At 34.3% G+C, this 24002-nt stretch overlaps 1 protein-coding gene across 1 annotated transcript in view; it reads right to left on the bottom strand.

The window, feature by feature from the left end:
• Window positions 1-24002, bottom strand: part of LOC115220616 — a 217110-nt gene that overhangs the window by 57460 nt on the left and 135648 nt on the right. Inside the window, 1 exon segment of the mRNA XM_036509936.1 lies at window positions 14940-15008. The gene's annotated coding sequence lies outside the window, so the exon portion shown is untranslated.

The raw sequence follows: 24002 nt of genomic DNA, 5'->3' as shown, positions 1-24002 counted from the left end.
ATCTGCAAAAACCAGTATAGTTTAGAAATTTAATATTTTGTGATATTAATTTCAGTCTTCAAAATTTAAATTATATTACATCCACATAAAAGGATGTAATTGGTATTATAGAAGAACAAATAGTTTTAATGACTTTACTCATTAAACCCTATGAAAGTCACTGTCATAATTAACACTAGCCTTGACTGTGAACTCAATTCTACAGAGAGTAATAGAGAAGTTATATGTCAGCAGTTATGTACTGACAAAGAAGTAAATATAGGTCAGCTTCAAGAAGCCAAGCTGCAAGGAAAAGAAGGTTGGCAAATTAGGTTGGCATTGTCAAGAATGCTTGTCCTTGGTTTTTGGGCCACATTTTGTGAGAAAAACAAAGAAACTTTTGAGAGATTAAATCCCTCGCAAGTATTGAAACTAGCATGGAATGATATGATGCAATGATAATTTCCATCTTGAGATTAGTATTATGTTATGGAGAAAAAAAACAAACAAGTAAATCAATATAGTATAGGATATTTTACATAATGAAGTTGAAACAAAATCTAAATTTTACGAAGTAGAACAGTGTTAAGTGTTAAATTAAAATTTTTGGCATCATGAATTTTAACAAAAAAAAACCCCTAAGATAAAACATACATACACAAGTGTACACATATGCATGTGCATATGCACGCACACACACACATTCATGTTGCTTGAAAAAGCTTACAAAAGTTTCTTAAATGTTACCATGTCTTGGGAAAATATTTTGATTATATATATATATATATATATGAATTGCCAATTATCCACATACTGAATTCTTTCTTTTCATTATATTTAGAACATTTTTAAAAAACTGAAAATCTAAATATTCAAAATAAATTACATAAAAGTTTGTAGAAAAACCTTCCACCAATCCTAAAATATTTATATTATGATGAATTATGACTGGAAATTTATTTACTAAAGTTAATAAAGCAATAAATGTACATGGTAGACTAATAAGATACTGTATTTATTCCTGTATGATATTTACTTTTTCTTTTTTTTTTCCTCCAAAACTTTCAACTTAAAAATTAGGTGTACATAACACAAGGGAAAATAAATGTTACTCATTTTACCTTAGTCATAAGTGAGCAGCCATATCCAGAACTGCATGTTATATTTATTGTCCTAACTAAATAGTGTGTAATGAAGAGTTTAAATCAATAAAATATCAGTTTTCTTTAATAGTGTTTATATATATATATATATATATATATATATATATATATAAATAACAACAGCACGGATTTTTGTCAGTGAACAGGTCGTGGTCTTAAAGCGACGAAAATATTTTGACAAATTAAACTTAAATGTTGAAGTGAATCGAACGGCTTTTGTGTGTTTCTTAAATGGCTTACAAACACCTTCCACGCTGCAATTGTTTTCGTTTCAGCACACGATCTCAGATCAAATCACTTGCTATGCAGGTACATCTCCTATATATATATACATATATATATATATATATATAAAATATAGATGAAATTTACATAAAAACAAAAGACAAAGACAGGTGTATGAACAACAAGCAGGTGTATTAGTTTGATGCTTGGGAAAGTGAGAAAGTCTTTCACGTTTCGATCCTACCCTCTTTAACAGAAAGGAATAAGAGAAAATAAAGAGAGAGATTTAAAAAACTTGTGGATTTAGCAATCAAGCATGGCGACTGTCTGAGAAAAAAAGGTTTGACAGGAGAGGCAGAAAGAAGGGGAGATGATAAAGTATTGGTGATCCAAAAATGAAGGTGCACGTGCATGTGAGAATGCCTAAGTAGGAGGGGAGGATGTGGGGCGGAGTGGGGGTGTGGGGTGGAAATGTGTGGGTATGGGTGGGGGTGGAGGGTATCAATGAAGGGAGAAGGTGGGTACAAGTGAAGAGAGGAAGTGTCAGAGGAAGAGAGGAGAGGTGGGCAGGAGTGAAGAGAAGAAGTAGGTGTGCTGATGTACACAATGTTTACAACAATCACCATGCATGGCTATCTAAATTCTATCAATCATTAAGAACATTGAAAATCATCAAGATTGTATTGATCGATGTCTGACTAAATTACAGCAAAATTTTCCTAATTGATGGTGTTAGGTAATCAGAAAACAAAACTGACATTAATAGCAATGATTTGTTTGTTTGTTTTCTGCTTTTTTTAAAATTTAGATGGAAATTTGAATTATAAATAAATATTATCTACATATAGTGTGAACACAATATGCTGATTAAAAATGTTTTTTCACTTTGTGAAAATTCAAAATGCTAGTTTTCTTTCATTTAATGAAACTTCTGACTAAAAATGCATTTTATTGCTACATCCTAAACATCTAATGTTCAAAACAAAAATCTGAAGAAAGAATAATAAAAAGATTAGGAGGAGGTGTAAAAAAACATCCACACTTAAACAATAAATGCTTATTCTCCTGTGACAACACGACCTTCTGTGTGGCACAGTACAAACTGATCAGAAAAATTAAGAATGAATTTATACCATCATTATCAAAATCAAATTAATTTTCTAGAAAACAGAAAACAAAATGAACTTGTGATTTCCAGAGTTGACTTTACAGAAGATGCATCTGCCTACACAAATAAAGTTCAAAGGTTAATTTGGAATTACTTTTGCTTTTAGTTAGTTAGTTAGTTAGTTAATTTGGCTCAAAAGCAAATAGCAAGGCCATGTAGGGGGACATGGAGTTAAGTACAGGGTGGTGTTCATGTAAAGAGTTCAGGCCACTTGAGGTCCAGGGAGGCTTTGAACAAAGCGGTCGTCGGCATCTTCACCATCTCGTCTGGCAGCTTGTTCCACGGATCCGCAACCCGGACGGAGAAAGCTCCTCTCCTTCGATTGAGATGAAATCGTCGCAGGTAGAGCTTTTCGGAATGACCCCGCAGCCGACGCTCCGGAGCAGGAGTGAAGAACAGCTCTTTCGAGAGGTTACTTTGTTTCTGATGCATGAGCTTTTGGCAATGTATTTTATAAGACAATTATAAAACTAGCTAAAAAATTTTCTTTTGCCATACATCATACTAAAGAAAATCCAATATGTGAGAAAGATATTCATTCTAAAATCTCACTATCCCTTATTAGAGTTGTGTTTTTTTTTAGCAGAATCATCAGAGCATCAGACCAGATGCTTCACAGCATTAGTTTCAACCTGTGCTCTGGATTCAAATCCTGCTGAGGCTGACTTTTATCCTTTCAGGGTCAACTGTTGTTTCAATCTTTCATTTCTAATCCAAGCTAGTGGACTAGTGAAGCTGTAAAAACATCAAACTGAATGCCTTGTGGTGTTTGTTCTGGCTGTGTGTGTCCTAAGTTCAAATGCCACTATGGCTTGCTTGGGTGACAGACTTAATTCACTGCCCACTTTAACACTACCATCAGGCATCTTGGGTGGGATGCCTAGACTATATAACTTGTTGCAAGCATTCAGGTCAATCTTCTAATATGAAGATACCTTTTTCTCTCCAAGTTTTGGAAGCCCTGTAATGAATTATAGACACTACCTTCTCTTCAGCTGAAATATTTTTTTTTTAAATCAACAATACACATGTGTGTATAGACTAAGTTTTTTTTTTTTTTAATATATATCTTTTATTAAGATTAGGCACAGGAGTGGCTGTGTGGTAAGTAGCTTGCTAACCAACCACATGGTTCCGGGTTCAGTCCCACTGCTTGGCATCTTGGGCAAGTGTCTTCTGCTATAGCCCCGGGCTGACCAATGCCTTGTGAGTGGATTTGGTAGACGGAAACTGAAAGAAGCCTGTCGTATATATGTATATATATATGTGTGTTTGTGTGTTTGTCCCCCTAGCATTGCTTGACAACCAATGCTGGTGTGTTTACGTCCCCGTCACTTAGCGGTTCGGCAAAGAGACCGATAGAATAAGTACTGGGCTTACAAAGAATAAGTCCCGGGGTCGAGTTGCTCGACTAAAGGCGGTGCTCCAGCATGGCTGCAGTCAAATGACTGAAACAAGTAAAAGAGTAAAAGAGTATTAGCTTTCATATTAAACTAAAAGGTAGCTTTCTGAAAGTAATACGAAGTAAGATATACAAGATCATCATCAAAATACATAAATAGAGAAGCTATCACATAATTTCTTTCTGACAACTTGTTTTATGTATGTTCAAATGAAGAAAGAGAAAGACTCATACGGTGCTTTATACCGTTAGCTAAATGCCATAGAAGGCTATTGTTGAAATATATATCTTCCTCATAGAGAAGATATACAGAGAATGCAAAAGCAAAGTAGCAGTAGTAGTAGTAGTAGACGATGACATATCAACAGTCTGTCTAAAAAGCTGTTGTAATAGCAAGTTGCACAGCGTAATCTTAGATTAATACAAAAGAAAATAAACATTACAAATCTAATGTTCAATAAAACAGACAGTATTCATTCTGTGGATAACTTTGCAGAAAGAGAAAAAATGGCCATATTAATCTGTATGGCTTTATTAGTATATTGTTTATATGCATATGAGAGAGGGGGTGGGGGAGAGAGAGGGGGAGAGAGAGGGAGTGCATGCGGATGCTGGGACAACATTGTTTTGGAGGTGTATGTATAAATGGCAGTTCTTTGGTATAATGATCTCAGTCAACCTTTTAGCTACACGCGTGAAAACAAAGTACCCTAAATCAATTAGTTCTAGATGAAAAAAAAAAGGATGGAATGGTCATAACTGGAATGCCTGTCTGTCATAAAAACATATCAGTTTTCATCTTCAGTCCACTATCAAAACACACTCTTTTGCTTTCATATACTGTGTCCCCAGGTGGGAGGAGTAAGATGAGTTCAGAAACAAAGCTTAAGACACAGTACAGTGCCAGAGATACAGATACAACTGTATGAAGTTTATTCACACAAACATTATACTGTCTTTCCTTACCATTGTCTTACTCTGTTTTCTTTACTCTCATTCCCTAATACAGATGTAATTTCATTTTCATAATTCATTTAAAAATGTATAGCCTGAAAATGATTCAGCCAATTACGAAGGTCTATAATCTAAAGACCTTCTCTATTCTGAAGGTGATAATACATTTCCATGAGATCAGCATTTAAGTTATTTGACAAAAGAGGTTTAGCAAAATCACTTTTGAAGAGAGACACGGGCCGAGTTGAGATTCACTGGCACTGTGTTGTACTGGTCTCTTTCCAATACAATCACCTGACAGTATAGCAGGTGAGAATGGTAAGAGAATGATTTAGTGGTAGAGCACTAGACAAATTGTAAACTGACAAAACATCTAATGATTAGCCGAAAGAGAACAAGTAATCTCAAGACTGGATTCGTGTTGCAGACAATTGAAAAACGAAGAAGACATAAAATGATGATGATGACAATGGTAGTAATAATGATGTTAAGTCAATGCTAGCGGGATGAGAAAGTCAGAAACAAGAAACAATAAGCTATTTCTCACAAAACATTCAGTCCAACTCTAAAGCTATCTTATGTTGATCTTAATTAACTAGTTCTAAGTCTTCTTCAATCAACCACTGTTTAAATATCAGGTCAGGTTAATATTTCCATTCAATCTATAGCCATCTGATTGCTCAATTGACATTATCCAACCCACAGAAGAAGTAACAACTATAATCTCCTGCCTCACTTTAAAGAAAGTTCTCGTTCCCATAAACTCACCTGGATGTCATTTTACATGCATCTCTAGCATTATATTTATTTCCAGACAATGGAGGAAACACACAGGATTATTCACCCTTTCATACTCTCTCTCTCTCTCTCCTTATGATTGCCTTTTTATTAGCATTATTTGAAACTTCTATAATAATATCACTGATTTGATTAACAATTATATTGAATGAATATTGCACATTAAAATCTCTTAATGTTTCTTAAAAGAAATAATGAAATATTTGAGAAGAAATCTAAACATTTTGTGGTAAACTTTATTGACATGAATTTAAATGAAGCAATTAGATGCAGAAATGTTTCAAGAACCAGTTTAATTAGCCATAAATTAGAATCAACTAGAAGCTGTATATTTTCAAAATAATATTAAAGAGTAGAAAGTATTGTAATATCACATTTATGCTATTCATTGGGAGAAATAAAAGCCTGAAGCATGTAGATAGAATAATAGACCAAAGACAGTGAATTGATGAAACATAAAAGACCAGAATGGATACACATTCTTAGAAACATAACGACATCAATTACCTAATATATGAATAATCTTCAACAAGCAATAAACATGCTTTACAGAAAAAAAAAAGACATATGTCAATGTTTGTATTCAATTTACTTTGGATTTTATGTTATTTGTCTGATATGCCTTAAGAGAAGAAAGAATCAGTTAGCTAACAGTATAGTTTTCAGCACCATAGTATAATAGTTTTTATGATACTTCTATTGTTTAACTCAATTCTCTAGTTTAAGAACATGATGAAGTATAAATCTGCCAGATACTTTTTGCCTTCTCTATACAAACATAATGGACTCTGCTTCCTTTCACCATCATCATCATCATCACCAATGCACAAACCACAAAACAACAATGGAAGCTTCCATGCAGTTGCTCCACCTGTTAGAAGTAGCAGCCAATTTTCCATCAAATTAAACCTTACCATCTTATAAAAGGAAGGATATATCCGATAAAGTAGTCCTGGGCATACAGACAGAATGGTCAAGGCTGAACAAAGATAAGAGGATTCACCTGGGGCTAAATAACAATAACATACAAACTATATTCTGTCTTTCTTCTTTTCAGTCCAGACATCTCACACTTTAGATTCAACCTATCTATATATCTGTATGGTCTCTGTTATAATGTTAAAACCATGTCCTTGAATAGGAAGTTTTTTCATTAATCAGCTTTCTCAAAATTCCCTAACCATCGGCATATAAACCATACACTTTGTCCACACACAACCTCAATAAATACCATTGGACATGCATATTGTCAATGTAAAAGGATCATAAGGAAAACAAAACTAACACAACAACCTAATTTCAATTTCACAAGCAAAATAACAAGGAAAATGAGAGAACTTCTAAGAGGTTGTTTATCTGTTAGAAACAACAGCCACAGCTAACTCATATTACAGCTTACTATCTGAGAAAATATGAATGATCATAGCTAGACTGCCTTTGATCATAGATTGATTTGCTCAATCAGAAGTGAATTTATATCTCATCAACATCTGAAAAATACAAGACACCCCAACTACAATTAAATAACAAACTGCTAACCTTCATACTAGTTACAAATATTAGGAATTAGAATTTCTGGTAACTTTTTAGGCATCACATGGCGATGAGTAATGAGATAGTAGTGTAGTGTACTAAGAGCAAAAATTTATTAGACATCTGTCCTTTTGTTTGGATGTAGTCCAGAATATTTGTGTTTGCATCTGCACTACATCAGATAATGAACCTGAAGAGAAAGTCAAGCTTCTGGTATGACTTTTGGCTTATTGAGAAAAGCTGTTACCATGAAAATTATGCATGTTCAAAGTGCACTGAAATATATCCTTTTATGCCTTGGACAATTATATCTGATCGCTAAATTATTTACATTATGGATTGTAAAGTACTTATTTGGTTCATAAGTATTTTAGTGAATTCATAGACTCATTTACCTCTGAAGTTATTTGACTTGCTTGTGTCTGTATGACACATGACTAGCAAAGACATGTTCACTATTTAGTATTTGCTGCATTCAAAATAAGAAACAGTAGGAAACAGAAAACTAAGTGAACTATGTCATGTGGGAAATGGTAACTAGTATGGTACTGGTAGCATAATACTATCCTAGAGCAGAATAGCAACAAAATAACAAGGAACAACCTGAAGCAATTAAGACATGCGATCACATGAAGATATGAGATTTACCCTCAAAGCAACTACATATACAAATGTTGCAGTAATATTGGCTCGTAAGATTGCTTTCTATGTGTATGTGTAACATTAGCTACTATATATAATGACCTTGTATAGGAAAACTACACAAATATTCACAACAAAAGCAATAAAGCATGCATATGGAAGACATCTGATTAGCTGTGTAGACTGCAGACACGATAAAATGAAACAGGAGTTAGTTAACTCATTTAGTCAGTACTAAACAAGCTGTAATCTGACGACATTGCTTCATATGCATCGGTCGCCTGGAAGCCAAAGCAGAAGAAATAGGAAAGAAAAACCTAATTTTTCACAATTTATTACAAAGAACTGAAAGGAAAGTATCTTCTTCAAAGACTTTAACAAAAGCCAAGTATATGAATTGTTTTAAAAATTCCTTTAAAATATTCTTTTTGACTTTACCTAAAATAAAGCATATTTTAAAACGAGATCTTTTCTTACCTCACAGAATTGAAAAGGATTTTGAAAAAAACATCTAAGAATCTGAATGAAAGAAAAACCCCCAATATCAAACACCTAGTTCCTTTAAGTAATATTTTAAATTGTCGCACTGACAGAAATAAAGCTGCATTTATTCACTAAAAAAAGAAATAAGTTGTGAGGCAAAAATTTAAAGATTCTCCATATTAAACTGAAGAAGAAAATTTGAAGAAAAACTATAAATCCTAAGTGACACCAAATGATACCAAAAAGTGGGCTGATACAAGGTCACCTGACCTGCTAGAAGTAATAGTTAAATAGCCTTTAAATCCTATCCCACTGCCTGAAAACAAGACACACTGGATGGCCGTAGCTAGAAACAACAGCAAATCCCAAGCATATAATGTTTCAATTCACTGATAAATTAAAACATTCATTATTTATTTTCAATATAATAAAAATGATGAAGAGGTACAAGCATGGCTGTATGTGAAAAAGTTTGCTTCCCAAACTACATGGCTTCAAGTTCAGCCCCACTATGTGGCACCTTGGGCCCAGGGCCAACCAAAGCCATGTGAGCAGATTTGGTAGACAGAAATTGAAAGAAACCCACAGTATATGTATGTATGTATATACATATGTAAATACACACACGTGTGTGTGTGTGTGTGTGTGTGTGTGTGTGTGTGTGTGTGTGTGTGTGTGTGTGTGTGCGTGCGCGCGCACGTGTCTTGGTCTTGACATCATGCTATAGTTGTAAATAAATGTCATTTTCATGCAAGGAATGTCTCGTTTCCAATATTCCATGAAAACATGTCTGGTCATGGGGAAATATTATCTTGCTTGGAGACAGGTAAGGGTTGGTGATAAGAAGAGCATAGAAAATCAACCTCAACAAATTCTGTCCAATTCATACATGGAAAAGTGGACATAAAAAACAATGATAATGCTATCAAAAGCAGAGTTGAGTCATGAGCTGAATCCTACTCTGGTTATGATGTTAACAGTACCAGATCTGGTACCTACTTCTAAGAGGTTAAATGAAACATGAAGAACAGGCACAGGCATGGCTATGTGGTCAGACATTTTCTGCCTGACCACATGGCTTCAGGGTCAGCACTCAGCTGACTGAGATACAGCATCTACACAAATATCAATACATCTCATGAACTGATAGTTGAACACCTTACCAACAGAGACATTTTATCTTCGTGTTTACTATACAAAACATATCAGGATGTTACATCTCTTTAATAGCTATAATGTATAGTTGTGATAAAATACCAAAGAAACTTGTGATATTATTAAAGGGGTTATTTTGATGATCAATTAATTACTCAGTCATAAAGTGCTCCGTAGAAGAAATCTTGGAAGGAGATTTCATGACAGTTGTGATAGCCACTTGGAGCTATTCAACTTCTCACACACCAACAATAGCCTTGAGAAAAGCATAAACAATGCCATTCTTTCTCTTTTGCAAATCAGTATGATGGGACCTTCTTTATGCCCAATCATTAGACATTTCTAATAGGTTCTCCTCTGAAATAAATAAAGTTGAGAAGCAAAAGAAAAGAAAAATAACCAATAAACTAATGCTGTATCACTATCATTATATCGTCAATATCGTTTTACACCTGTTCATGCTGGCATGGCTTGGACAGGTTGACAGTCTGAATCAGTTCTTATTTAAAGTAACAGCTTTCTTACATAGTTTGGAAGACAAGATGTTTTTATGAAATATCGTAAAGTAAAAGCACCATAAACAATAGCATATCTTTAGTTCTTTAGTTTGTTTTTAACCATCACTGCAAAGATCATGCTGGAGCATCAAATAGTAAATCCTTTATTCTTTTGTTGTACAATCTTGATCAAATGATATCAAAAGTAGCAACAAGCAGTAATGCTTTCATATCAGCTTTGAATGTATCCTTGTTAATATCAATGCAAACTTTTAACTAACTTGCTAACAGATTTACAGAGCTTGTTATATTTTGTGAATTGAAGTCATAATATATTATTGATTCATAGGTCCACATCCTTCCCAAAACTGTTTCTTAAATCATTTTAGTCTTTAAGATATAAACCATTACAACACACACTCACACAAAAAATCTTTCAGGTGCTATATTATATTTTTATCACATTTCAGTATATAGCAACTCACTTCACATCATTATCAATGCATTACTATTAGACAGGTAGATTTCAGAGGCACGCATCAACTAACTCAGCACAATTCATACAGAGAGAGAGAGAGAGAGAGAGAGAGAGAGTGTGTGTGTGTGTGTGTGTGTGTGTGTGTGTGTGTGTACAACTTTTATCTTTTACTTGTTGCAATTATTGGACTGCAGTCATGCTGGGGGCAATGCCTTGAAGGGTGTAGTCAAATAAATCAACCCCAGTGCCTATTTTTTTCAAGTCTGCTACTTTTTGTATGGGTCTTTTTGCCAAATTGCTAAGCTACAGGGATGTAAACAAACTGTTGTCAAGTGGTGGAGGACAAACATAAATATGCACATACATGCACGTGCATGCACACACACGAGTTTCTGCCCAGTTTCTATAGAGCAACTTCCCTCACAAGGCACTGGTAGGCCCAGGGCTGTAGAAGAAGACACTTATGGGGAAATATCTATTAATATTCAATATCTTGGCATTGCTATAGTTGCTTGATCTGCTTAAACTAGCAAGCAAATATCTCCCTATTATCTTGAAAAGAGAAAAGCACAATATAATGTATTCGTAGATACACTAAGCCTGAAAGAAAAAAAAAAAAAAAAAGGATGGTCGCTGTTGGAATATTTTTGAACATAAGTCTGATCAATCAGAGCTCTTCTGAAGCTAAACAGCAACAAGAAATCAAGTAGAGTTTGTTTTGTTTCTAAATTACAATCTCTGCATTTCAATTTTCAGAGCTTTGGGAATACTAAAATTAATACACTCAGACTTTGTACAGCATTTAGAAGTTATTTAGTTGAGGGAAAATTTGCTCTGATAAACAATGCTTTTTATTAAACAGAAAACTGAAGTAGATGCTATCAACAGAATAGAATCTTATGAGAGGTCACTGAAAAATAATGATTATGGCAGTGTGGTTAAGAAGCTTTCTCAGCCACCATGTGGTTTTGGGTTCAGTCCCACCGCAGAGCACCTTGAACAAGTGTCTTCTATAAAACCACCTAGCCAACCAATGCTTTGTAAGTGTATTTTCTAAGCAGAAACTGTGTGTGTGTGTGTGAGTATCCCATCACCCATCATTGCTAGACAACCAGTGTTCATTTGTTTATGCCTCCATAACATAGTTTACTCAGCAAAAGAGGCCAATATAAAAAGTAGCATAATTTTAAAAATATAGGTTCTGTGAGTTTATTTGCTTCTTAACTCTCCCTCTGAAGGTGGTGCTCCAGCATGGCTGCAGTCCAACGACTGAGACAAGTAAATGAAAAAAAGAAATGAAGCCTTTCAGTTTTAAAGAGTTGGTAACCTATAATCTGAGGTTTTTTCCTCTGCTTAACAATTTTTAAAAACAACAACAATGAAATAATTTCAAAGTGCCAGAAACAACATTCAACTTAAAAAAAAAAACACAAGACAAATACAACTTAAAGCTTCTTCTTCTTTTTTTTTTCCTCTGCTGGCAAAATATGAATGCATTATTAAAGAAACTGCTTCATAAGTTCAGTTCCTAGGACCAAACACTTCATTGCAAAGTGGGAATTTGAATCTCGTTCAATGCTTAAAGTACTTTTTACACCCAATTCTCAGTGTAGGAATCAGGTAGCACATTTTAATTGCAGAAGTTATTGGTCTTGTTATTGTTTAACCCCCAGGTCAGAGGTGTGACTCAAAAATGAGCTGCCTGGGAACAACCCTTAGCCCTTGAGATGCCCCCCGCCAACCCACCTTTATCCTAAGTCTAAACATGCTTATGCAGCAGACTGAAAAAAGCCACCCCCATAAAAGTATTGCTTTAGGCAGACCTCTCTCTCTCTACCTTGCTATATAACTGCCTTAGGTCAACTCTGAAACTAATTAAACAATTACAGTAGTTTTATTCGGTGGAAACACATTACACTAAGATTGTCCATTTGATGGCTAATGTTATTTAATAGAGAAGATAAAAACTCATACAACTTCTTCCAATCTCTCACTCTTTCTCACCAGCCTCTCCTGAAACAAAAAAACTAATAATGCTTTTAGAAGATATGGCCATTTTTGCAAGTTACAAAACAGAATAGAGAGAGATGTTATAAATACCATAAAAGCATATCTGAATCTCAACAGACAAGGGGAAAAAAAAACATAGGCCATTTCTTTGTGGTAGAAAGTACCACAAAACTGCTGAACTCCTAACACTTGTTAAATGATTGGGTCTTTTAATGCTGAAGTAATTGCATCATATCCAGCAGCTAAGTCACCATTGGAGTAGCTACAAAGTTTGAAAAACTCAGGTTATCTTTACTACTTTTACAAAGTAAAGATATTCTTGTTAAAGGGGAGATACCAACTTGATGAAAGACAAATTATAGAAGACAGCAACACAGTGAAACAAGTTCCAAGATATGACTTTCAAGTGTCCAACACATGAATACGACCCATGTTTTCAAGCCATGTTGTTGTGAAATGTTTTCCTAACAGATTTAGAACATCATATATTTCAGAATGCGCGTGGCTCAGTGGTTAGAGCGTTGAGCTTACGATCGTGAGGTTGTGAGCTCAAATCCCGGACCGGGCTGCGTGTTGTGTTCTTGAGCAAGACACTTTATTTCACGTTGCTCCAGTTCACTCAGCTGTAGAAACGAGTTGCGACGTCACAGGTGCCAAGCTGTATCGGCCCCTTTGCCTTTCCCTTGGACAACATCGGTGACGTGGAGAGGGGAGACCGGTATGCATGGGCGACTGCTGGTCTTCCATAAAAACAACCTTGCCCAGACTTGTGCCTCAGAGGGTAACTCTCTAGGTGCAAACCCATGGTCATTGTCTGACCGAAGGGGGTCATTCATTCATTCATATTTCAGAATAATACAGATATATTAGCTTGTTCTTGAATACCTGTAATCTATCAAGCAGCTGACTGAGCAGTAGTTTGTGCAGGTTAGATTGTATCTTATATTCCTAATGACTCACTCAATGCATCATGTCTGTCAAACAGTCATTTAATTAGTAAAAATATCATCATTTCAACACCTCCGCTTCCATGCTTACATGGATCAGACGGAGTTGACTGAGGCAGATTTTTAAGACTACATACCTTGCTTATCACCAACACCCATCTGTTCCCCATGGCCAGTTGTGTTTTTGCAGAATATTGGATATGAATGACATTCATTTACAACATTCACTCAATACCAACGCAAGAAGACACAAACACAAACACACACATACGTACATACATACAATGGGTTTCTTTCAATTTCTATCAACGGAATCCACTTACAAGGTTTTGGTAAGGATATTCAAATAAGGCACTCATCCTCATTTAACGTCCACTCTCCATGCTGGCATGGGTTGCATAGTTTGACATGGAACTGGCTAGCAGCAAGCTGTCCAGACTCCAACTGTCTGTTGTGGCATGGTTTCTATGGCTGGATATTAGGAGGGTATCCAGCCCTCCTAATACCAACCGCTTAACTGAGTGTACTGAGTGCTTTACGTGCCACCAGCACATGTGTTTATGCAGCACCACCATGGGTGCATTCACACAGCACAGGCACCTAAAAGAACAAGCTTGTATGTGTAGAAGACAGCAATTTTTCTTAGCTTGACACGTTTTATCAAGCAAAGCAAATTGCCCCATCTCCAGATCCCTCATCATTTCCTCAGTGAGGCCCAGCATCTGAAGATCTTTCTCACCACTTCGTCCCACGTCTTCCTAGGTCTACCCCTTCCACAGGTACCTTCCACAATTAAAGCTCGACACTTCTTTACACAACTGTCCTCATCCATACAGACAGAACTATGGAATAAAAATAATAACTCTTTGCCTTAGTCATATTTGATACTTCTGCTTTCAGATCAGTTAGTACCCTTGACCATAGCCAACTGCATCAAATTTGGATAAGTTCTCTGATATCAAATGGTCTCAGAGCCAAAAGCATTTTTGCACTCATTCCTTCCTTTGTTCTCCTTTGATATCTCACTCTTCCTCATTGTTATAGCTTTTCTACCTTATCCCTCTGACATTCTTTGGAATCATAGCAATAAGAATCACTTTATAGCCACACACACTTCACTGTTAATCTTGATGAAGATTCTTTCTCTGAATATTTGCAGGGATTGGATTATCAAATAGTAGTAATGATTAATCTAATACAAGTTTTACTAAAACATTTCTGAAAAATTCAATTCTTAAAATGCCCTTCTTTAAATTTATTTCAGGATTTCATTACATTGTAGCTAAGGGTACTGCAACTTTGTATTACAATGATTTAAAAAAAATTAAATCCAATCCAAGCCTGTCAATATGAATATATGTAGAAACATGACTCATATAGATAATCAGAAAATACTTTTCTATCTAAACAGTATAGATAGAATGACAAGCAATAAAGTTAATAATCCGATCAATGTATACTTTTCTAAGTAGGAAGACATCTTACAAATACAGATATATAATTACCTTTTATTCATTCCGTTCTTGTGGAATTTCACATTCACCAGGCATGGTATCAGACGGATACAAAAATGGCTAATATAAAAGAAAAGAAAAAATATAGAATATTGCCATACAAAGAAATGAAACAGTAATAAAGAGGTAAAAGTGAACAGAATGAGAAAAAGGTGAGAGAGAGAGAATGCACAGGTGAGTGAGTGCATATTACATACGAAACCAACTGAATTGCAACTTTATCTTTTATTATTGTTATCTAGAGAGGAAGGACAAAACAGATAGATTTATCAAGTAACACCACCCTTCCACCACCAAATTAGCGATAAGAATAACCAGCTTATATTCATAGAATTAATATTTACTAGTAAAATAAATTCCTTTCAATGCTAAGAAATCTCTAGAGTAGTTGATAACTTCTATTACCTAATTAGTAGTAGTGGAGAGAAGGTGCTCTGAAAGCACAGAAGCCAGAATAGGGTCAGAGTAAGACAAAGTTCAAAGTGTCTCTCTGTGAGTGAAAGATAGATTGTATTGTAAGGTAAGTGTTTATGAAGTGCAGTGCTGCACAGTTGTGAGGCATGGACAATAAATGCAGAGAATGTACAAAAGTTAGTGAGAAATGAAGTGAACTTGCTCTAGTGGGTATATAATGTTAGTGTGTATGAATGATGTGGTACGGATAAGCTGCAACATAAACTAGATATAAGAATTCATTGTAGTGTATAAGAAGAAGACAGTATAGGACAGCGAGCTGGCAGAAACGTTAGCACACCGGGCGAAATGCGTAGCCGTATTTCGTCTGTCGTTACGTTGTGAGTTCAAATTTCGCCGAGGTCGACTTTGCCTTTCATCCTTTCGGGGTCGATAAATTAAGTACCAGTTACGCACTGGAGTTGATGTAATCGACTTAATACCTATGTCTGTCCTAGTTTGTCCCCTCTGTGTTTAGCCCCTTGTGGGTAATAAAGAAATAAGTATAGGGACAGACATGTATTGCATATGGTTAGCACACAGGTAAAAAAAACGTACCGAGAGATACGAGTGGAAGGAAACTGTAGGATAAAACTAGGAAATGTATAGGTAGAAGTAATGAAAAAGTAATCTCAGCAATGTTGAACTTGACAAAGGAAATCATGAAGAACTCCAACAAATGGTAAGAATCTGTTCAACTCACAATTCATAGCATCATGGAAAAGCAGACATAAAAAAGACAGAGGTTGAGAAGGAAATGACAGTCAGAGTGAGAGTTACAATGTAACATAACAGCAGTAAGTAGGTTAGATTTTAAAAATTAATCAACCCTGGCCCCAGGATATGATGGACAGGTGAATGTGAAGAAAAAGTGTGGGTGGAGATGGTAAACCATTAGTAATTTGAAAGAAGCTGTGATTATTGTAATAAGAGTGGTTTTAAGTTATTAGGATTTAGTGAGCACTGGTACTTTCTTAGGTGCTTATTTATTGATCTTGTAAGAAATGAAAGGTGAGAGGAACAACATTCAATTAGAACTAAATACTGCATACACTCATTTTGTCATCTTGTGCTAATATTCTCTCTCTCTCTCACACACAAGCTTCAACAGTTTCTGTCACCCAATTTTACTTACGAGGTTTTTGGTCAACTTAAGTCTATAGTTGAAGACAATTGCTCAGCATCATATAATGGGAAGACAAAACCAAAAATCATGTGGTTGAGAAATAAACTTCTTAATTACATGGTCATGGTTGCACTCATATGATTATTTTTGGAAACAGTTAATATACACACACATGTATCTCAATGAATTATAGATTTTAGTCCTTTTACTAATTAGAAGTATAATAATGAGTTTATTGCATATACTGTTCTCGGGTGCATTACAATAATATTGTATGTAGAGTACCATAAATGGCAGAGAAGCAAACTGTTTGGCAGTCCATACTTTCAACCCTCTATGCTCAAAGTTCAAATCCAAATGGGGTTGATTTTGCCTTCCCTCTCTACAAAGTTGATGCATGTGATGATTAAAAATCAATCAATTTTATTCCCCCCACCTTCTTCAAATATGTAGCCTTATACCGATGTAATAACTTTATCAAAATACAAAAATTCTAATTTTAATTTTGAATATAAGCAACAGCTTCCATTTTCTATTTCTCTTGTGAATCTAATTTTCGAAAAATATATATTTTTTTTTTATTATGATGGTTTTACTTTTTTTTTATATTTTACTTTTGTTAAATATAAACAACTCGGAGAAAAAGTGGCAGCAAAGTCTAAGAGTGAATGAATGATTGTGCTTCAACTTGAACCATTTACATCAATTATATATCACTAACTTTGGGGAAAGTAAAAACCTAACAAACCTTCATTGATTCCTTCTACCAAAATAAATAAGCCAATAAGGATAACTAAGCCAGTAAAGGATACTGCTTATTATGAAAAATCAAGCAGGAAATCAAAACGTTTGGTATTCCACTCAATTTAGCACACTCTTACATTTCTCACAATTACAAACAATGTGTATTATTCTCTTTTTTTAAATTAAAAAGTACAACTGTCGTCTGCAGCCTGATTGCTTAACATTTGATACAGAACACTAAAAAGATCGATACAGATTGTTAAACCAAGTTTGTTCTTTTAACACGGAGCCTATTTAAGTGAAAATAAAGTGATTCATATTATCACTAAACATTCCAGTTGGAGTTGTCTCCCATAGAATATTAGCCAGTTTATAATAGATCCAAGGTATTGCCTCTGGCAATTTTATACAATTGATCAACACTATATAGTTTCATATAAATCTATTAACAGAGGTGGATGGTTAAATTAATATTAACAAGAACAGATTCAAAGCTGATCGTTAGAGGTTATCACCAGTTGCTACATTTACATCAACTTTCTATACTGCAAAAAGAATATTTCAGCAGATGTCCGAGGAATACAGATACAAAATAGTCACTAAATTAAATAAAGTATTAAACTCATGGTGACCCTTTTACTAGATTCTAAATATGTGCTGGTCTACAGACACTTCTTTTAGAACTTAAATTGTACTTCTTGTCACACACACACACAGCCACTGAGAAGACATCAAGTTGGCACAAGAGCAACAGCATCAGAATTAGTACCTGACACACGAGTTCAAAACAGGATTTGTAATTAAACTTCCACTGAAGTTGTCCACTTAGCTTTCCAGCTTTCAGGAATCAAAGATGAGTGGTGCCTAAACTGGGTATAATATGCTGATCTACTTGAATATGTTATATGGGTAGCAGAGTTAGTTTGATCATACTTCAAGCCTTCTTGCTGGAATAGTCTCAGTGTTAGAAATGTGCTAAAGGCTAACATCTTATCCAGAGTATATTTCTATGTAATCTCTATTTATGTAATCTATATATATAAAACTGAGAATGTGTGTCTATCTGTCTGTGTGAATCCCTAAAACTTGAGAACTACACAACCAATTTCATTCAAATTTTACACATACCTTACTTAGGGTCCATGTAGTGTCATGGACAAAAAAAAATATTCTAACTTCTTGTCTAGGGCGAGCCCACAGCAATATCATATCTTCTCCACTATTTCAGTATTACGTGTTAAAAGTGAAACAAAAATATCTCTCTATTGTAATGTCACATGCTTTCACTTTAATACTGAAACTATTATATAACAAGGATGAACCATTAACAGTGGACATCCATTTTGCTAGAAGATGATCCGCTATAGTCTTATATACTACACCACTGGTTTTCAATTTATATTAATCAAATTAATATTCAATTTTTCACCCTTATTATTTTAAATTTAAATTTACATGTGTGTGTGTGTGTGTATATATATATATATATATATATATATATATATATACATGGACTGTCTTTTTAACAGGTTCAATAAGACTGGAATTTTGGAATATGCGCATAAAAATTAGTAGTATGGATACATGTGGCACGATTACAATTTTTTTATGGTGTGTAAAGAGGGAAATAACCCTCATCTGCAATTTTGATGAAATTCGAAACATAGATATTCCAGTTCATTACAAAAAATATAACAGAAAAGTCTAATTCTTCAATTGCATGTAAAATGGGCAACGCCGGGTATCTCTGCTAGTCTATTATATATATTCTATGTAATCTCTATGTAATCAGTATATTTCTATGTATGTGAGCTCTATGAACCATAAATTGATTTGGCTTCACAAGTGATTATGGTGAATCATTAAACTACATTAAACTCATACTTCAGACACAGCTTTTACAACAGATTTCTTTTTAACAATTTACTTAATGGTGTAGTAAGTCTGATATAAAATTTTACCATTTCTCATTCTAACCAGAAATTAATGATATAGTGTATTTTGCATGTCTGATATGAAACTAACATGAGTACATCAAAGCTACTTCATGTCCACACATATATAGCCAATACAAGAGTTTGATGGGTACTTCTATAGACATGATTTCATAAGTACATTTTTCAAACAATTATGTTACAAAACACATTCATCCTTCCCTTGTAACACACATTTCTTGACATAAGTGATTACAGGAAAAAAGAAAATGTAAACATGCCAATTTAGAAACAATAATCCACATTCTGCCTTAAAAATACCAAAATAAAGTCATTCTCCTAAACAGTAAAGTAGCACGGAGTAAGTTGCTCGTTGGAGAAGGACAGGTAATTTCTAACTTTATTTACAAGATGGTATCAAAAGGTTACCAGATTAGTTATGTTTGACAAAACCTAACTTATTTACATAAGTTTTAACCTCATCTCCTTCGAAATAGTCACCTTGCACAACAATACACCGGTCCCAGCATTTCTGCCACTTTTAGAATCCGGCCTGGAAGTCTTTTTCCACGTGTCAAGAACCTTCTGTGATCCACTCTGGATCTTGACAACAGTGTTAAAACGGTGACCTTTGAGAATATTTTGTAAAGAAAAGTGGGAAATAATATATTGTGATATCTGGCTGCTTCCAGAAGAATATGTTAACAAATTGATTTGCAACCAGCAATAGCAAAGTGCGAAGAATAATAGTCGTGAAATTACAGTATACCAAAACAACTTTGATCACACATTCTAGAGAAAATGACATTAACAAAGCAATTTGCAAATAACAATTGTCGTAAATTCAGTCGTGAAAATTGTTTCCTGACAATTTTTTGAATTTATCTACCTAAACGGCTGATTGCGATAACTTTGTTATCTGTTCATTTTGTGAAAAAGGTATCTTTATTAACCCATTGCCTTCCACGAGTCCCATTTGGGGATCTGCTAAAAACAGTCTCACTGCCAGTTGTTCAGTGTATTTAAAGTGAATTGTTTATGGACATCGTTGCATTTGCAGAGGTATGTTTAACAATATTTAGTCGTTAAAGTTCGTCATTATTAGCTCTGACTAATTCTAGAGGACATTTTATGTCATAAATCTCAATTTTTGAACTATAAAAATATTGACTATTCTGAAAACGTTTTTTTTTTTTCGTTGTATTTTCCATCTATATCATTCATTGATATTTCATACACATTAACATTTGATACTATAATTTCAAAAAAACATAAAATGTTTATTATTATAATTGAATAGAAAAGGATAAATAAGCTTTTTTCAGTGATCCTCATTTGGGACTTCACAAAAAATTTATCATAATTTCCAAAATAATTCACATATGAGGAAAATTTAAATACTATATATTATTTTAACTCCTAAGACACCTGGCAAAGACGAAAAATATGACTAAAATAATTTGGCAGTTAGTGGGTTAAGACATGCTGTGAAAATATATGAAGTAAATGTGAAATTAACATTGATATCAATTTGAATATTATATAATTGTGAGTAACATAGCTCTTCTTAACCATTTTTTGTGTGTTCAAATTAAGTTAGTCTAGCCTAGCTTAAAGCCAACTGTTAGATTAGGGAATTAGAAGCTAGCAGCCGTCACTGTGGTTATGCATGCGTTCCCAGTTTTTAGTTTTTAATTAATAGTATTATTATTACACATATTCTTGGATCTTTAATGGTATTATTGTTACTGTGTTAGGTTTCCCATTTTACTTCCAGTTGACCTTATCCATATTTTTATTTCCTTTATCAGATCATAATTTTATCATATTAACTCTTCATCATGTCACAAAAAAGGAAATGGCATGATGACTTATGTGCATTTTGGTTTTACTTGCACGGGAAAAACTGAGGATTTGCAAAAGCTACGGTGCATGCTTTGTGATACTGTGTTTTCCAACACAAACTTAAAGCTGTCTAAGCTGCAAGAACACTTCAACAACCGGCATGGTGGAGCCGATGCTGTAGGCCATGATATTGCATCATTGAAAGCTAGAAGAGCCTTTTTTGATACTCAAGCAACCGTTCCAAAGTTAGATTTTTTTTATCTGCTAACCACAGCTGATGGCTTCATACTAAGTAGCGTACAAAGTAGCCAAGTTCAAGAAGCCCCACACAATTGCAGAAGAGCTTATCAAACCATGTGCATTAGAAATGGCAACAATTGTTCCGGAGAAAAAAGTAAGAAAGAAGCTGGAATTAGTGCCACTATCAAATTATTCAGAGCAGAATTGGTGATTTGCATTCGGATATTTTGGATTAAGTTATCTCATATATCAAGGTTAGCCCCTTGAAAATCTCTCTTCAGTTGGACAAAACAACTGATGTTTCAAGTTGCAATCAACTCATCACATTAGTGAGGTACATCCATGACGATGCCATAAATGGAGATTTCCTCTTGTGAAAATCTAAAAACAACCACAAAAGATGTGTTCCAGTTTGTGAAAACCTTCTTTGCAAAGCATGATTTAGCTATCCAAATTATTGACTCTGTGTGTAATGACAGTGCCCCTGCTATGCTAGGAAGTAACTCTGGATTTTTTGCACTGATGAAGCAGGAGATTCTGCTCTTGCAAAGCACCCATTGTTTCCTCAATGTCATGCTTTGGCATTGAAAACTTTGCCTCCAAAGTTGAAGAAAGTCCTTGACACTTTTCTAAAAACCATCAACTAAATCAGGGGTCGTGCTCTGAACCACCACCTCTTTAAGTCTATTTGCAAAGATCTTGTAAATGAACATACAATTTTGCTTTTCCACACAGAAGTCCACTGGCTTTCACGTGGGAGAGCTTTAACTTGCTTCTTCAAACTGCGAGAAGAAATCAAAGCATTTCTGAAGGAACGTGATTATGATTTGCTTGGAGAATTGGAATCACAAAAATTCAACCAAGTGCTAGCTTGTTTGACAGACATTTTCACTCGTATGAATGATCTGAGTCTATCTCTTCAAGGAAAAAACATAAACATATTCAAATGCTGTGAAAAGCTAAATGCTTTCAAAGAAAAGTTAGCTCTTTGGTGTCAATAAGTGAAAAGAGGGAATCTTTAAAATTTTCCATCACTTTAAGAAACAGTTGATGATAATGAATCTATAATTCCTAGTGTGTATGAAGAAATTGTGGCTCATTTGGAAATGTTGTAAAAGTCATTTGATGGATATTTTGCAGCAGGAAAACTGGAAACTTCCAAAGACTGGATTATGAATCCATACTCCTTCAAATTGAATAATATATCAGATGATGGAGAGCTGAAGGAAGATCTTATTGAACTGCATGCAAACTGTGTTCTTGGAATGCATTTTGAAAGCAAGACTTTGGAAGAGGATGGGTGTTCAGCTATAAATATGTTTCCAAGACTTTGTTAAAAAGCAGTAGCTTCACTCATCCCATTTAGTACTCTTTTGTCAGTCAAGACAAAATCTAGAAATTGCTTGAATGCATAGGCAGACATGTGGATTGTTATCAGCAACACAGTACCACATTTTGAAAACCTCATAACCAAGAAATAAGAACAAAAGAGTCATTAAATTTAAATTCATTTATGCACGTTTAAGCATTAGTTGTTTCTATGTATTATTTCGTAAAAATAAAATTTGTTATAATAAAATTTATTTTAATTTGTTATAATAATTGACATATGTTTCGTTTTTCTTAGCATAATGAAAAGTTAGTTAACATAAAATATGTTGCTCAAATTTAGTATAAGTGCACCTTCATTATAGTCAAATAAATTATTAATTTTTTAAGGGGTGCAAAGACATCATAAAAAATTTTTAGAGGTGTAGACATAACAAAAGATTGGGAACCACCACCATAGAGAATCTACCTCAATAGATTTTGTCTAACCCAAGCAACAAAGAAAATGTGGTTATTAAAATGACGATATTGATATATATATATATATATATATATAATTACATATTCATGCATACACACACACACACATATATATATATATATATATGTACGCATACAAACACATTACCAAATGTCTTAAAATAATATAACAATAATTCTACATCAATACTGAAAAAACCCAGTTCCAACAAAGCAATTAGTCTATTAAATTTGAATTATGTATATAAAAATAGTTTGATATTGGATTTCTCCTCAATGTACTCTTCTGTAATTACTTCCTTTCCAGTGCAAAGATAATTCCTAATATCAATTTCTTTCCACTCCACAAAACAAGCATATTTTTCAATTTTTCTAGAATCAATCACACACAATCTTCAATAATAAACTTTGAAATTAACATATGAAATATTTTCATTGAGTCCCATTTTTCTAATTTTATGCTTCCTCCCTCACTCATCTGGAAGTGTTTTTGCCCTCATTTTTCTGAAGTTGCATGGATTTTCTTCTCTGTTTTTTATCAAACAGTTACAGAAGTATATGTACTTCTAGTCTCCCAGAGTGCGGAGATCAATGTTTTGATACTCGTTTTAATTTTTCTGTAAGCTGAACATGGACGGAATTCCATAGGGTTACAATTTTGAGAGGTGAAACAATGGAATAGGTCTTATCTGTCAGATATATCTCACCTTCTTATCATTGGGGAATTATGAGAGAGTGAAAGAGAGATATATCAGGCAGGTTTCATTCAAAGTGATATACAGTTTTGCTATTATAGAAGCATTCCATTCCCTTAGTTTTGTTTTGTACAACATCATGAACAAGGAGGCACAGATTGCTTGTTGTCTGCCTCCCCATCCTGATGGCTCAAATTTACAATGCCCA

The sequence above is a fragment of the Octopus sinensis genome, linkage group LG16, assembly GCF_006345805.1.
Source record: "Octopus sinensis linkage group LG16, ASM634580v1, whole genome shotgun sequence".
Classification (NCBI taxonomy): domain Eukaryota; kingdom Metazoa; phylum Mollusca; class Cephalopoda; order Octopoda; family Octopodidae; genus Octopus; species Octopus sinensis.
This window is presented reverse-complemented; position numbering and strand designations above follow the sequence as displayed.